Source organism: Miscanthus floridulus, unplaced genomic scaffold (genome assembly GCF_019320115.1).
Source record: "Miscanthus floridulus cultivar M001 unplaced genomic scaffold, ASM1932011v1 os_2598, whole genome shotgun sequence".
NCBI classification, from domain to species: domain Eukaryota; kingdom Viridiplantae; phylum Streptophyta; class Magnoliopsida; order Poales; family Poaceae; genus Miscanthus; species Miscanthus floridulus.
In genome coordinates this window covers 1-16,994 of record NW_027098397.1, presented here as the reverse complement: position 1 = coordinate 16,994, position 16,994 = coordinate 1, and the positions used below count along the sequence as shown (strand labels likewise).

Genomic DNA, 16,994 nt, shown 5'->3' with positions numbered 1-16,994 from the left:
GCCATTGTCGCAGATGATGGCACTTTCAAAGATTCGGCGAAGCGGTGGGACGTCGCCGACGAAGAGCATGGTGCGGTGACCGTAGTAGACGAACTGGTCCGTGTACATGCCCAGATGTTGCCGATGGAGAGCTTAGCACGGCGACCGCAGTAGATGAACTGGTCCGTGTACATGCTCGGACGTTGCCGATGGAGAGCTTGGCGCGGCGACCGTAGTAGACGAACTGGTCTGTGTACATGCCCGGACATTGCCAATGGAGAGATTGGCGCGGCGACCGTAGTAGTACTCATAGTAAAGCTAAGCAGAGATTGTAACAAAATAAGTTTGGGGGATCCCCCAAGTGAACAGTCCTTTGAATTTTAGGAGTCATTAGTCCTTTGCGTGATGAAATCATTTTGTAAGTGGTTAATTTGTGCAAAAATGAACAAATTTCCATCTTTTGTTACGGCAAATAGCTTTTCAGCTTTCTCTTCTTGTAGAAAAGGTTCGGTGCCCTCCAACCCTTCCCGTGGCCCAAGTTGTAAGAAACTAGGAGTGCAGGTGAATTAATTCTGATCACGCTGGTGAGCAAAGAGGTTGTAGCCACTAGGGCGTGGGTCTCCCGTAGTCCTACCAGTGTGACTCAGAATTTGTTCCAAAATCTAAGTCCTCAGGACTTGTTTACGAGGAGATCAGAAAACTTAAATAAAGTTTTCAAAGATAATACAGGAAGTGTTTGCAAGATTGACCATACTTGTACTTGTATCAGCCCCTGAGTGAGGTCCGGCCCCTCACAATTTGTAGGGGTCGGATGTCACTAAAGATCGGGGTTTTGTAAAGACAAAAACTGAATAAGAAGAAACATGCGTTTATTTAAGGGTAAAAACGATGTAGCTGCTCAATGTTCCAGGCGTTGGTGAAGACCTCGCCGTTCATGGTTTTCAACCTGTAAGCACTCGGGCGAAGTACTTCCACGATGACATACGGCCCCTCCTAGGGCGGGGAGAGCTTGTGGTGGTTCTTGTTGCTCTGCACAAGGCGGAGGACAAGGTCCCCGACGTTGAAGGCTCGGCCCCACACCCATTGGCTATGGTACCATCGCAATGCCTGCTGGTACTTAGCTGAACGGAGGAGGGCGATGTCACAGGCTTTATCTAGTTGGTCCATGGCATCTTGGTGGGATGCCTCGACCCCCTATTTGTCGTATGCTCTGATTCTTGGTGCTCCATAGTCAAGGTCCGTTGGGAGAATGGCCTCAGAACTGTAGACCATGAAGAAGGGTGTGTAGCCAGTGGCCCGGCTAGGAGTTGTCCTTAGGCTCCAGAGCATGGCTGGAAGCTCAACAAGCCAGCGTGCGCCAAACTTGTTCAAGCAGTTGAAAATTCTAGGCTTAAGGCCATGCAGGAGCATGCCATTTACGCGCTCGACCTGATCGTTCGTCTGGGGGTGCGAGACGGCTGCCCAATCGATTCGGATGTGTTGTTCATCGCAGAATCGAATGAATTTCCTACCGGTGAACTACGTGACGTTGTCTGTGATGATGGAGTTCGGTACTCCGAAGCGATAGATGATGTCAAGGAAGAATAGCACAGCTTGCTCGGATTTGATCGTGGAGATCAGTCGAGCTTCGATCCATTCTGTAAACTTGTCTATGGTGACAAGTAGATGGATGAAGCCCCCGGGCGCCTTTTTGAGTGGCCCAACCAGGTCGAGCCCCCAGACCATGAAGGGGCATGTGATGGGGATCATCTGGAGCGCCTAGGATAGGAGGTGAGTCTGCCGAGCGTAGTACTAACACCCTTCGTAGGTGCGTATAATTTGCTCGGCGTCGGCTACTGCGGTGGGCCAGTAGAAGCCATGTCGGAATGCGTTCCCAACCAAGGTCCTTGGCATGGCATGGTGACCGCGGACCCCACCATGGATATCGCTCAGCAAAAGTTTTCCCTGTTCACTAGGGATACAGAGCTGTAGGATCCCGGTGTGGCTTTGTTTGTAGAGTTCGCCTTCTACTAGAACGAAGGACTTAGCGCGTCGTGCGAGCCGTCGGGCTTCCGTCTTGTCTACCGGTAGTGTGTCGTGGAGGAGGTAGTCGAGGTAAAGCATTCTCTAGTCGTCAGGAGGGTCGAACTCTGCTGCTGGGTCCTCTTCAAGCTCCACGACCTCGGGGTTGGGCGGAGCAATTGGCGGATCGGCCCCGAGGTTGGATTAGATGGGCCATCATCGGCCTGTTCTGACCCCAGCGTAGCGTACCGAAGGTTTATGTTGATCGCTGGCGAAGACACCTACCGGGACTTGGCTCTCAGCCAGATGCTGCTTTGTGAGTGCGTCGGCTGCTTCATTGAGATGCCTTGGGATGTGATTGAGTTCGAGGTCGTCGAATCTGTCCTCCAGCCGTCGGACTTCTTGGCAGTATGCCTCCATCTTGGCGTCATGGCAACTCGACACCTTCATGACCTAGCTGACGACTAGCTAGGAGTCGCCCCTAACATCGAGGCATCGGATGCCTAGCTCAATGGCGATTCGTAGGCCATTGATGAGCGCTTCGTATTCTACGATATTGTTTGATGAGGGGAAATGGAGCTGAACCATGTACCTCTTGTGGACCCCAAGGGGTGATATGAAGACTAGTCCTACGCCGGCGCCCTTTTTCATCAATGATCAATCAAAGTACATTGTCCAATACTCTTGATCGACGACTGCTGGTGGCATCTGGACTTGGTCCACTCCGCGATGAAGTCAGTCAGCACCTGGGATTTGATCGCCGTCCGGGGGCATAAGCAATGCCCTGATCCATCAGTTTGAGTGCCCACTTTGCGGTTCTTCCTATAGCATCCTGGCTATGGACGACCTCATCGAGGGGAATGATGTCACGACTATCACAGGGTGTGACTTGAAGTAGTGGCATAGCTTCCTCTTGGTGATGAGGACAGTGTAGAGGAGTTTCTGGATTTGGGAGTAATGGGTTTTGGAGTCGGATAGCACCTCGTTGATGAAATATATAGGACGTTGTACCTTGAAGGCATGCCTCTCTTCCTCCTGCTCTACTACTAAGGCAGCGCTGACCACTTGCGTGGTGGCCGCAATGTACAAGAGGAGGGATTCTCCGTTGCTTGGAGGGACCAAGACTGGGGGTTTAGTTAGAAATTGCTTAACCGTATCAAGCACCTCCTAGGCCTCGGATGTCCACACGAAGTGGTCGGACTTCTTTAGGAGTCAATTAAGGGGGGTCCTCGTTCGCCGAGGCGTGAAATGAATCGGTTGAGGGCGGCAAGGCACCCCGTGATCCGTTGAACCCCCTTTATGTTTTGGATCGGGCCATCCTTGTGATGGCTGAGATCTTCTCTAGGTTGGCTTCAATGCCACGCTCGGCGACAATGAAGCTGAGCAGCATGCCCCTCGGGACCCCAAAAACACATTTTTTGAGATTGAGTTTGATGTTATTTGCCCGGAGTTTCACAAAGGTTTGTTCGAGGTCGGTGACAAGATGGTCAGCCCGTTTGGACTTAACTACGATGTCATCGACGTAGGCCTCAATGGTCCACCCGATGAGGTCCCTAAAGCAGTTGAGCATACAGCGCTGGTAAGTTACCCCTATGTTCTTTAGACCGAACGGCATCAAAATATAGCATAATAATCCAAAGGGGGTGATAAAAGACGTCACGAGCTGGTCGGACTCTTTCATCATGATCTGGTGGTAGCCAGAGTATGCGTTAAGGAAGCAGAGGGTTTCACACCCTGAGGTGGAATTGACTATTTGGTCTATTAGTGGCAAAGGAAATGGGTCCTTCGGGCATGCTTTGTGAGGCCCGTATAATCGACACACATCCTCCATTCTTCCCGCTCTTCTTTCGCACAAGAACGGGATTTGCTAACCACTCTAGGTGGTGTACTTCCCTAATGAACCCAGCAGCCAATAGTTTCGCTATCTCTTCGTCGATGGCCCTGCGTTTTTCCCTCGTCGAAGCGGCACAGGCGGTTGTTTCACCGGCTTGGAGCCTAGGAGGATTTTTTAGGGTATGCTCGGCGACCTCACTCGGGATGCCCTGGCATATCTAAGGGTTTCCACACAAAGATGTCTTTGTTATCACGGAGGAAGTCGACGAGCACGCTTTCCTATTCAGAGGAGAGCGTGGTTCCGATGTGGACTTTTTTGCCCTCGGAGCTGCTGGGGTCCATGAGGACCTCCTTGGACCCTTCCGCTGATTCGAACAATCCAGACGACCTCTTTGCATCAGGTGTTTCTTCAACGACCTCCTCCCTAAGGGTGGCAAGCTCTTCGGAGGCGGCGACTGCTAAGGCATGGCCGCAGCATTTGACTTCGCACTCGTAAGCGCGATGGAAGGAGGTGCTGACGATGATGACCTCACGGGGGCCCGGCATCTTCAACTTGAGGTATGTGTAGTTGGGAACGGCCATGAACTTCGCATAGCATGGATGTCCGAGGATGGCGTGGAAGGTTTCGGGGAATCCTACCACGTCGAAGGTAAGGGTCTCAGTCCTGTAATTGGACTGATCCCCGAAAGTGATGGGCAGATCGATCTGCCCCAGCGGTATGGCCTGCCTACCAGGCACGATGCCATGGAAAGGTGCTCAGATGGGGTGAAGGTTTGTTCGGTCGACGCCCATCTCGTTGAGCGTCTTGGCATACATGATGTTGAGGCCGCTGCCTCCATCCACCAGTACTTTTGTGAGCCACTTTGGGCCGACGATCGGGTCAACGACAAGCAGGTACCTCCCTGGGTGTGGGACGGCATCCGGATGGTCGGTCTGGTCGAAGGTTATGGCAGATTTTGACCATCGGAGGAAGGCAGGTGTGGCCGGTCCAGCCATATAGACCTCGCGACGTGCGACCCTCTGGCGGCGCTTGGAGTCGTAGGCCGCTGATCCTCCAAAGATCATGAGGACACCATTCGGCATTGGAAGGCGTCATCCTTCTCCTCTATGTTGTCTGTGGTGGGGGCAGGTTCCATCCCCTGCTCCCCTTTGTTGAGGCCCCCAGACAAGTATTTGCGCATGAGGCCGCAATCCTTGTATAGATGCTTGGCCGGGAAAGCGTGGTTTGGGCATGGTCCATCGAGCATTTTTTCAAAGTGGTTCGGAGTGCCCTCCGCGAGGCTTCCGGGCCCACCCTTGCGGTCGGGCAGTGCCACGAGTGAGTTATCGCGCCATTGCTTCTTATTCTTTCTTTTGGCGGGACAGTTGGAGGCGCCTTCGCTGGCGTCCTCGTCCCATTCTTGCCTTGCCGTCGGGGCGTCAAAGATGGCTCCGACCATCTCCTCTCCTGAGGCAATGGCTGGTGGCGATGTCCAGGCAGGAGCTCCTTGGTAGTCCGTGGGCCCCTTCGCCTCAGCTTGTGAACCAAAGACTCACAGGTTGTCCCGGACAGGAAAGCTCCTATCACGTCGGCATCGGCGACGTTAGGAGCTCATTGCACTACCGGGAGAACACGCCGGATGTACCCACAGAGGGTTTTCATTGGCCTTTTGGCGTAGTTCTTGAGGTCCCATGGGTTTCCGGGGCGTTTGTACGTGCCCTGGAAGTTCCCCACGAAGATCTCCATCAGATCCGCCCAACTTTGAATAGCATTGGACGGTAGGTGCTCCAACCACGCTCACGCCGAATCGGCCAAGAATAGTGGGAGATTGCGAATAATGAAATCGTCATCACTCGCACCACTGGCTTGACATGCAAGCCGATAGTCTTTGAGCCAAAGCCGGGGTTTGTTTCCCCCACAATATTAGGGATGTTGGTTGGCGGTCGGTACCTTAGTGGGAACGCAACATTGAGGATGTGTCGATCGAAGGCCTAAGGGCCTGGCAGGCCAAGGCTCGGGCTTCGGTCCTCATCACTATCGTAGCATCCGCCATGTCAAGGATGGTAGCCATGGTGGGTTGCCTCTCCTACGTCGCCATGGGCACGCCTGCGAACGTCGATGGTGTTGTGCACGTCGCGGTTGTGGCCGAGACGTTGATGTATCGGGATGGCAGAAGGCTACCTGCTGCCTGGCGGTGTCTAGTGAACGGACGCATCCTTAGTGGGGTGCACCAAGGGCGTGTGCTGGCTAGCGTTGGGCTTGTGTCATCAAGACAACGAGCTTTCTACCTGTTGCGCCACCGCACGCTTGAGCAACGTGTGAATTTCTCGGCGGGCGTGGCGATCCTTGGACGTCGCAGCCTCTAGAAGGCCGTGCAGCAAGGCCGTCGCTGCGGCAATGTTTTGGCTCACCCGAGCGAAGTGAGGAAGGGTCCCATCATCGATGACGATCCTTTGGTGTATGGTGCAGGCCGTGGCACAGGCGTGCCCACCGCTTTCATGGCGTTCGATCTCGCGATTGATGTCTGCGTACTCCTAGACGAGCCCTTGTTCGGCCTCATCGATCTCTAGCTTGCGGGCTCTCAGCTGCTCCATCCTTAAGCGAGATGGGGTTGCTGCCTCTCCCTCGGACCTACCGTCAGGGTTGATTGTTGGGGTAGCCTCTTCCCTAGAGACGCTTTCGACATGCCCCTCGGGGGTTTGTGCCATGAAGCATTCCCAAGAAGGGTGATGGCTACCCCTGCTAGAGTCAGAGCTAGAGAATGATCCTGGCTCCTCCATCAGGAGCCTGTGGAGAGTCTCCATATCATGTTCAATTGTCCCCATGAACTCACTGTCCGTGGGTGGCTGAACCATGCGTAGTGCCAGAAGATGGTCCGCGGTCATCGCGGTGTTGTAGAGACCAAACAGAAACGCCATCAGGGCACTCCGTACGGGGCCTTCTGGAGATAGGGTGATGCAGCACGGGGCCTCCTAGGATAACTGGGGTCCAAGGGAGTCGCCTGGCTGGCCCTCAAGCCTCTGGTGGCTGAGGCTAACAGAAGGGAGAGACTAGACGGCCGTGTGGGCTAGCGCCAGCTCTTCTCCTAGTGTAACGATGAAATCTAGGTTACCGAAACACACGTGTGTGCCCGAGACCCAGCTGATTGCATGGGTGGCCATCCGAGGCCTGATTTGGAACACGCAAAGGCCCCTACCTGGTGCACCAACTGTCGGTGTTTCATACAAGCACCGGTAAGTAAATTTATAGTGATGCGCGTTAGGTCTAGATGGTGCACTAAAGGACACAAGATTTATACTGGTTCGGGCCGAATGTCCCTATGTCCAGTCTGTTGCTGCTCGTGTTATTAGCACCGAAAAACGGTTCGTAGTAGGGGATACAAACGATCGAGAGAGGGACTGGTCCCAAGTCTCTGATGGAAGGGTCGAAAGGAGGCTAAGAGCTTGGTAGCAGCTTGACTGTGTGTGTTGTGCCATCAAAAGTCGGTCCCTTTGTTGGAGGAAGCGCATCCCCTTTTATAGATGAAGGGGACGGCTTTACAAGTGAGAGGGCTAGGGTACGTACGCTATTTAGCCTTGTTGCTCACGTCTACCTAGCCTTGTTGTCCATTCTGGTGGGTGCGAAAGGATGATAAGCGCTTATAATACTGTCGATGCCTCTATAGAATATCAGGATGGTTACAAAGTACTGCCCCGCACAGGGTATGGACTGTAGTATAGTGGTTTTGACTTATGAGCCTCTCCTAGCCTTGCTCCGCACGCCTTCTAGTTCCTATGAGTCTCTGTCGGAGGGACGCGGGGTCGAGGTCCAGAGTAGCGCTGTGGGCAAGGTCTTCTGATTAGAGAGGGCGTTCGGAGGCTGAAGCGAGCTCTTCCGATCTGGTGGACCTGAGGGGCCGAGAAGCGGACGTCGCTCCCCTGTGATCATAACGTGGTGACCGCACATCCATCATTTGTGGAGGATGCGAGTCCTTTCCTGGACCATAGTGGTTGTGAAAGCTCTAGTTTGGTTTTGGTGAATTGATGAAACCCTAAGTGCTAACCTAGTTTATCAAGTGATCATGACATAGGTAGCACACTCCAAGTAGAAGAAGCTAATGAAGATCATAGCATGACAATGGTGATAGCATGGAGATGATCAAGGGCTTAAACTTGAAGAGAAGAAAGAGAAAAACAAAAAGCTCAAGGCAAAGGTATAAACCATAGGAGCTATTTTGTTTTGGTGATCAAGGACACTTAGAGAGTGTGATCACATTTAGGTTTGATAGCCGTACTATTAAGAGGGGGTGAAACTCGTATCGGAATGCGGTTATCAAAGTGCCACTAGATGCTCTAACTTATTGCATATGCATTTAGGATCTAGTGGAGTGCTAACACCCTTGATAAACATTTGTGAAAATATGCTAACACATGTGCACAAGGTGCTTGCAGGGTTGAGATGGGTTTGGGTCCCTCTCTCCCTCCCGCCGAGCTTGCGAGGCGGGATTCGGCGCTTTAGAAAAATGAAATGTCTATTTTCTATTGCGCCGGATGCAAAATTCTTGGTGATTGGCTCATTGGAGCAAGGGTGAAGAAGTTATAAGTGAAAACGAGTTGGTCGCAAAGATACCAGCGTCGGTCAACTGACCGGACGCTAGATCTGAATGCACCGGACGCTGGCAGGCTGCGTCCGGGTCACGCTGACGTACGGTGACATAGTAGCTGGAATGTGACCGGACGCTGGCTGCGTCCGATCGCATTCGACCGGACGCGTCCGGTCATGCTCGGGAGCTTGCTGGAAACGACCGGACGCTGGGCCTTCAGCGTCCGGTCAGTTTATACCGGAGCGTCCGGTCAGGTCAAGTGACCGTTGGAATCAGGACACGTGGTCGTCTGCGAGCGACCGGACGCTGGGGTCCAGCGTCCGATCAACACGACTGGAGCGTCCGGTCAGAACGCGTTTTGCCCAGTGAAGGGGTATAACGGCTCTATTTGATGGGGGCTCTATTTATAGCCCCATGGCCGGCTCAAGGGATAGCTCTTGCACATTTTCATTGACATAGCAACCTTGTGAGCCTAGCCAAAGGACTCCCACTCATCTACATGCCTCTCCTTCGAGCAATCTAAGTGAGATTGGGAGTGATCAAGTGCATTGCTTGAGTGATTGCATCTAGAGGCACTTGGTGTTCGTGTTTCGCTGCGGATTTCTCTTGTTACTCTTGGTGGTTGCCGCCACCTAGACGGCTTGGAGCAGCGAGGATCGTCGAGCGGAGGTGGTGATTGTCTCCGGCTCCGATCGTGGTGATTGTGAGGGGTTCTTGACCTTGTCCCCGGCGGAGAGCCAAAAGGTACTTTAGTGAATTGCTCGTGGCTTGTGTGATCCTCATCTTGTGTTGGTTGTGCGGCACCCTATTGAGGGTTTGGCGTGTGAAGCCAATTAGCACGTGAACCTCCAAGTGAGTGAATCGCCACAACGAGGACTAGCTTGCCGGCAAGCAAGTGAACCTCGGTAAAAATCATCGTGTTCATCCTTTGATTCCGAGGTGATTGGTCTCCATTGTTATTCATCTTTGTGATTGATTGGTACTTCATCTACACGGCGGTATAACTATCCTAATCACTCTCTTTACTTTACCGCAAACTAGTTAACAAGCTCTTTAGTGTAGCTAGTTGTGAGAGCTTGCTTGCTTGGTTGGTGTGGCTCTTTAGTTAGTCTTTGAGAGCACACTAACATAGGATAGTGTCTTTGCTATTGTGTGAATAGACACTATCTAAACTAGAATTGTGGTAGGAGGCGTGCATTTTGAGTAGGCTAGCGCAACACTTGCTTCGCCTCATAATTGTCTAACCTTTTGTTAAGTGTTGTTGTAGAAATTTTATTAGGCTATTCACCCCCCCTCTAGCCATTAGGACCTTTCAGGTTGTCGCATATCTTCATCGGGTTTCGTGTCCCAGAGCTGAAGGCGGCGCCTACAACTCTACAGGGTGAAGAGCACGCACCCGCAACACTTTTTAGGCTCTGCTACACCCGGAAGGGTCTAAAGCACCCATCCCATCGTTCCCTGATAGTACTTTTTCTACCAGGGCGCAGGGTATGGTCCTTGAAGCTGCGGTTGACCCGCACGTCTCGTCCTGCCCTGTACCTATCATCATGAGGGAACGGGGAGAGGTTGTCAGGCAAGATGAAACCAGTCTTTGGACATCGAGTGAGGTGAGGTTCGTCCTCGGGCGAGGCAGAGACCAGTCCTCATCCCTCGGGGGTTGGGCGAGGCGGTGTCTATCCCTCAGCCCTTGGGCGAGGCGGAGCTGGCTCAAAGGCGTCGGGCGAGGCGGAACCAAACTCCCATCATTCGAGCAAGGAACATAGCGGCACCCTTGTCCATCCAGAAGTTTTTAACGTTCGATGGTTATTGGTTCCACCTCCTGAGGTACCCCGGTGTTAGGCCCCCGACAATAACAGACAGTACAACTCTGTGACTGGAATAGCAATATGCAACTAAATCGACCCAATGACCTCCATTTTGATTAGTGTTTTCCTAAATGCTAAACGGTAAACAGTCGGTCACCTACCGTTTAGCCATTATTCGGGCAAAACGTCCCATTAAACGGGCTAAATGGCACAATTAAAACGGGGTAAATGGGGTGATTAAACGGAAACGACGCACCACCGTGTAGCGTTTACACGGTGTTTAAACGGGCTAAACGACCGTTTAGGCGAACAATGATTTTGATAGAATCAACTTGCCCTGCACTTGCAAGTAACTGAAGATAATCTGCACAGCATTCCCACCATGACTCGTAATGGAGAGGCCAGACTAGGAGCTTATGCACTGAGCAGCTAAACTGAACCCGTATCACCATGCTTGAACATGGATAGACAAGTGCCACTATGAGACTGCTCTGATGTCTGTGCCAATTAGGCCATGGTTTCAACTCAATCTGCAAGGTTAGTGAGTGGATTCCCAACATGAAATTTGAGATAACAACTTGCAGCAGTGTACAAGGGAAGATGATGGTAAATATGAATTCGCCCTTGCTGCTCTTGCCACGGTCAAACACACTGAAAGCTCTAGTTTGGTTTTGGTGAATTGATGAAACCCTAAGTGCTAACCTAGTTTATCAAGTGATCATGAGATAGGTAGCACATTCCAAGTGGTGAAGCAAATGAAGATCATGGCATGATGATGGTGATGCCATGGTGATGATTAAGTGCTTGAACTTGAAAAGAAGAAAGAGAAAAACAAAAGGTTCAAGGCAAAGGTATAAATGGTAGAAGCTATTTTATTTTGGTGATCAAGACACTTAGAGAGTGTGATCACATTTAGGTTCGATAGCCGTACTATTAAGAGGGGTGAAACTCGTATCAAAATGCGGTTATCAAACTGCCACTAGATGCTCTAACTCATTGCATATGCATTTAGAATCTAGTGGAGTGCTAACACCCTTGAAAATATTTACGAAAATATACTAACACATGTACACAAGGTGATATACTTGGTGGTTGACACATTTGAGCAAGGGTTAGGAATTTCACCGGCGGAATGTCAAAGGTATATATGACTTCATACAGAGCAGCCAAAGGTATATATGGCTTCATACATGGGCCAAGTCCAACACAATGAAAGGCACATAGACCAAAACCATGAGGAAAAAGTCCTTTTTACCTCCTTGGACTATTGGGTGGGTTCGTTTTTCCTCCCTCAACTCCAAAACCGGGCATTTAGACTCTCTAAACTGTTAAAACCGGACACGAAACCTCCCTGTACTGCTTGTCAGGCCATTGAGGGCAGTCAAAATGTGCCCGTGACCACCTATAACCCTAGCTGGGATTCTTTTTCTTTTCCCTCGGAGGCAGCGGCTGGTGGGTGGTGCGCACGTGCCATTGCAGTAGGCGGATCTGGTGGGTGTCCAGAGGATTCAGAAGGCCTTTGCTGCCACAAAGCGCACCAGGTTTGTGGAATCGCACTCCTAATGAGTCAATTAGGCATAGAATAATTGTTTTTTTCTTGGATCTGGGTTCTCTGGGACTTGCTTTTTTGGAGATCCATTATTTATTAGGCATAGGAGACGAGAGCTACCAGTTTTTTTTGGGTGCTCTTTACTTGCATCTACATTAGTGGATTAATGAAGGGGCACAGTGCTGGAGGCTCCCACATGAGTGGGGTCTAGGGAAGAGAAAAATCGAGGCAAGCTTTCCCTCGCAAAATATACGGAGAGACTGCTTCGAACCCATGACCTGGTGACTCAATGAGACAGCTCTCACCACTGCACCAGGCCTGCCCTTCAGTGGGATTAATGAAGGCGTATTATTTTTTTAATGTATGTAGGCCATGGATGTGTCGGACTCACTGGCTGTGAGATTCCATTTTGGTGGAGAGTTTTTCAAAGATGGAAAGATACTGCATTATTTTCGGGGGAAGGCTGCAATGTCTTATATTGATCGAGACAAGATTTCTCTGCCAGAGGTTGTGGGATGCTTGCGTGATCATTACAATGTACATGATGGAGTTTTATTGCATTGGTTATTTCCTGGTAAAGAGCTACATGATGGTTTTGCATGTACTTGGTGGATGACAAAGTTTGCCAGTTCATGTCTGACTCCATTATGGACAGCGGAGTTGCAAATATATATGTTGAAGAGCCATCTGTTATTTCAGTGTCTGACGATGAGGGGAAGGGTACATACAAGAAGAAAGGCAAAGCAATTCAGGAAGAAGATTCAAGCTCAGGCTATGACAGTGATTTCATAGGAGATACATGCTCATCTAGAGATGATGAAGAAGCCGCTGAGATTCTAAAGAAATTCAAAAGAATTGAAGAAGTTGAAGAAAGGAGAACATGCTACACTAGATGATATCATTCTTGCAGAGAACAGATCACAGCTAACAGAATATTTAGCCATTGAAGGGGAAGAAGATGGAACAGCATATGAGGAAAGTGATGATGAAGAGTCAATTGAAGAGGTTGGTACTGATGGGGAACTGAGAAGGAAGCCAAGTCATTATAGGAGGTTCAATGCACAGTTTTCAGTTCCTATATTTGAAATAGGGATGAAGTTCAGTGGCAAGAAGGAGTTCAAGGAAGCTATCATAAAATATTGTCTAGCTAACAGAAAGGTAATAAGGTTCATAAAAGATGAACCAACAAGGGTAAGGGCTAAATGTGACTGGCAGCATTGTCCTTGGGTTTGTTTGTGTTCTAAGAATTCAAGAACAGATAGCTGGCAGATTGCTACATTCATTGATGAGCATACTTGTCCTCCTAGAATGGACAACAAGCATGTCACTGCTAGGAGGATAGCTGAGAAGTACGAGAAGTTTATCATGGCAAACCCAACATGGAATATCACGAGGATGAAGAGTACTATCCAAGAAGAAATGTTTGCAGATGTAAGCATATCCAAGGTGAAGAAAGCAAAAGCTATGGTGATTCAGAAGGCCTTTGCTGCGACAAAGGGACAATATGAAAGGCTTTATGACTATCAACTGGAATTATTAAGGAGCAATCCTGGGAGCACGGTTGTAATTAACAAGGAGGATGATGTGGAGCCACCAATTTTTAGAAAGGATGTACATATGCCTTAATGCTTGCAAGGAGGGATTCATGGTAGGGTGTAGGAAAGTTGTTGGATTAGATGGTTGTTTTTTAAAGGAGCACTGAGTGGGGAACTTCTTTGTGCTATTGGAAGAGATGCAAATAATCAAATGTATCCCATTGCCTGGGGCTGTGGTAGACAAGGAAAATAATGTCAATTGGGACTGGTTCTGTGACTTGCTGTGCAGAGACATTCAGGTTGGTGATGGAAGGGACTAGGTATTCATTTCAGACCAGCAAAAAGGTATTCTCAATGCTGTTGAGAAATGGGCACCAGAGGCGGAGCATAGGAACTGTGCAAGACATATTTATGCCAATTGGAAAAAAGAGTTCAATGACAAAGAATGGCAGAAAAAATTCTGGGCATGTGCCAAGGCTCCCTGCATTATGCTTTTCAACCATGCAAGAGCCAGGCTAGCAGAAGACACTAGAGAAGGGAGCTCAGGCAATCATGAAAACACACCCACAACACTGGAGCAGGGCCTGGTTCAGGTTAGGAAGCAACTGTGATTCAGTTGATAATAATATATGTGAGTCATTTAATAAGTGGATAGTGGAAGCTAGATTTTTTCCAATCATTACTATGCTTGAGGCAATCAGAAGGAAGGTCATGATTAGGACTCAAGAGCAAGGGACCAAAGCAGATAGGTGGATGGGTGCCATATGCCCACATATCATGAGAAAGCTAAACACTTACATTACAATGGCTGGCTACTGTCATGCTATTAGTAATGGAGCAGACAAGTTTGAAGTGAAAACATTTTGACAATACGTTCATAGTTGACTTACAACAAAAGACATGCTCTTGTAGGTATTGGCAGCTAGCTGGTTTACCATGTTGTCATGCAATATCCAGCATATACTGGAAAACCAATGTTTTGGATGACTATATTACAGATTGTTTCAGAGTAGAACACTTCAAAAATACTTATGCTCATTGTCTTGAACCTCTGGAAGGGATTGAAGGTTGGCCCATATCTGACAGGCCAAAGTTGAGGGCACCAGGTTATATTAAAATGCCTGGGCGACCTAAGAAAGAGAGGACAAGAGAACCAACTGAGAAGCCCAAAGCAACAAAAATGTCTAGGGTAGGCACTGTGATTAGGTGCAGAAAATGTAAAGGCACTGGACACAATGCTTCCACTTGTGGAAGGAGGACTGACTCTGCTCAATCAGGTGGTGCACAGTCTGCTCAATCAGGTGGTGCACAGTCTGCTCAATCAGGTGGTGCACAGTCTGCTCAATCAGGTCCTGCTCATTCTAATCAACCTGTTGTCCCTCGTGCATCTCAAAATACAAATGTCTCAGTGTGTGTGCCATCTACCCAGCAAGATAGTAATGCAAGGAAAAGAAAGTGTTACACAGCCTTGACTCACAGATCCGAAAGTTCAGATGGAACGACTACAATTAGGCAACAGGTAATACACTTGTTAGTAATGTTTGATAAGTTTACACACCCAATTGTCAATATGTTCACATGTGCACATTTTCTATCTTTGTAGCCTCACAGAAGTTCTCTAGGTCTGGTTCACACTAGAGCGAAGGCAAAGGTGAAGACTAGAGCTACTGCTCAAGCATCTGCTCAGGAACCAGCAAAGAAACACCATGCTCAAGAACCAGCAAAGAAACGCAATGTGCCAATGCTTCTCCTTCCACCTTGGGACTCGGCCAAGCTGTGATTTTTATTTGAGTACCAGACTATGTGTCATTATGCTTTATTTGATGTACCAGACTTAATGTCCTTTTAGCTATCTGCAAACACTTTGGATTTTATCTTGCCTTCGACCAAATTACTTTAGCAAAAATCAGAATCCATAAGAGTACGAAATACCAAATCTCACTCACCCAGCAAGCGACGAGCTCGAGCTCGTTCCTGGTGGCCTGCGGCCCGCGCTCAGCTCCGCCACCGCGGCGTGCCTGCGCTCAGCTTTGCCGCGCTCAGCGCCGCTCGGCCGACCGACGCCGCACGACACAGGTATGAAGCGAGGAAGGAGAAAACTCAAATGACGAACGCCGGATGCGGTCACGGGCAAAACCACAGTGGTTTCGTGTACAGGAGGTTTCATGTCCGGTTTTAACAGTTTTAGGGAGTCTAAATGCTCGGTTTTAGAGCTGGGGGAGGAAAAAGCGAACCCGCCCAATAGTTCAGGGAGGTAAAAAATACTTTTTCCAAACCATGACCCACTCCCTAATACTATTACAGGCCCATGTGCTAGGTCATGACAGATCCATGTGATGAAGAGCTATAGCTAGCCTGCCCCGCGAACAAACACGTTATTTTACGAAAGCGACCATGCCAAAACGACTCGGACATCGTTCTGTCTGCAGGCCGGCTTTACATGTTGATATGTTGTACTACCACAAGGTCGATCCCCCGCAAAAGCTAGCTACCTCCTAGCCAATCAGATCTCTGAAAGGTCTTGTGAATTGGGTATCACCTCAAACTTAATTCTTAGAGCTCAACTTAAAACTAAAACTAAAAAACTATAAATTATTCTAGCAAGATGTGCACTGATGGTTTTTTTAGTGTGTTCTAACTTACCTGCAACCCAAAAAGAGTTTTGCAACCTCCAGTCAATCCTATGAACTAGCCTATAGTTAATCTAAAAAGATGAAAGCCACACAAGAAAAATCACACACGGAAGCAATAAATGTAGTAAACAAAGAATTTTAGATAGATAGGGCAAACTCTCAAAGACGCGACGGTATATCTATATCTCGTGGTATCACTAGATAAAACACCACCCCTAGTCCATGTTAGAGCTCCGCTGAGGTACACCCACCTGGCCATGGCGTTGAATTTGCAACACAAGGCATTCCCCAACCATGGACTACGTTAGCTGATCGTTGACTCTTCCGATCACCATGATATACCTTTACACTATGGAGCTTCTCCACATGGGGAGGGGTCTCCTCATCCTCTGCACAATGAATAACGAAGGTCATGAAGACATCAAGTGCTTCTGCTCACCAATATAGAAGGGCGCAACAACAAAATCTTATTTTCTGCATCTAGGTCACACAGAAAAGAAGAGGGTCGCTGGCTATAAGGCCATTACGTCATCAGTGGGAAGTCGAGAAGACCTCAAGTCCTCAGCCTCCGGCTCACCGATATACAAGGAGTCAAGGACGCAACACAGTTTAATCTTGCTCCACCCAAGACACAGATTCCATCGTTTTCGAAATTTAAATTTAAAGGAGGTCACACAAGGTCACCGATTGAAGGAGGATGTAGCTTCGAGCAAATTTAGAGGATGTAACTTCGATTTTTTCTTCTTCTTCTTCTTCTTCTTCTTCTCTTCTTCTTCTTCTCTTCTTCTTCTTCTTCTTCTTCTTCTTCTTCTTCTCCTCTCTCTTCTTCTTCTTCTTCTCCTCTTCTTCTTCTTCTCCTCTTCTTCTCTTCTTCCTTCCTCTTCTCTCTTCTCTCCTTCTTCTTCTTCGTTCTCTCTTCTTCTCTTCTTCTTCTCTCTTCTTCTCTTCTTCTTCTTCCTCTTCTCCTCTTCCTCTCTTCCTCTTCCTCTTCTTCTTCCTCTATCTGCGTAGCACAAGTAAACTGTAAACCCTGTCCGGCGAGCGGGAAAATGCGCAGTATTCGAATAAGGCCCGGCCTACAAATGATCCTGAGAAAA

At 49.1% G+C, this 16,994-nt stretch overlaps 1 pseudogene; it reads left to right on the top strand.

Moving 5' to 3' along the window:
• The first annotated feature begins 13,475 nt into the window (after nucleotides 1–13,475).
• Nucleotides 13,476–15,340, top strand: LOC136535170 (uncharacterized; annotated as a pseudogene).
• Nucleotides 15,341–16,994: the final 1,654 nt, after the last annotated feature.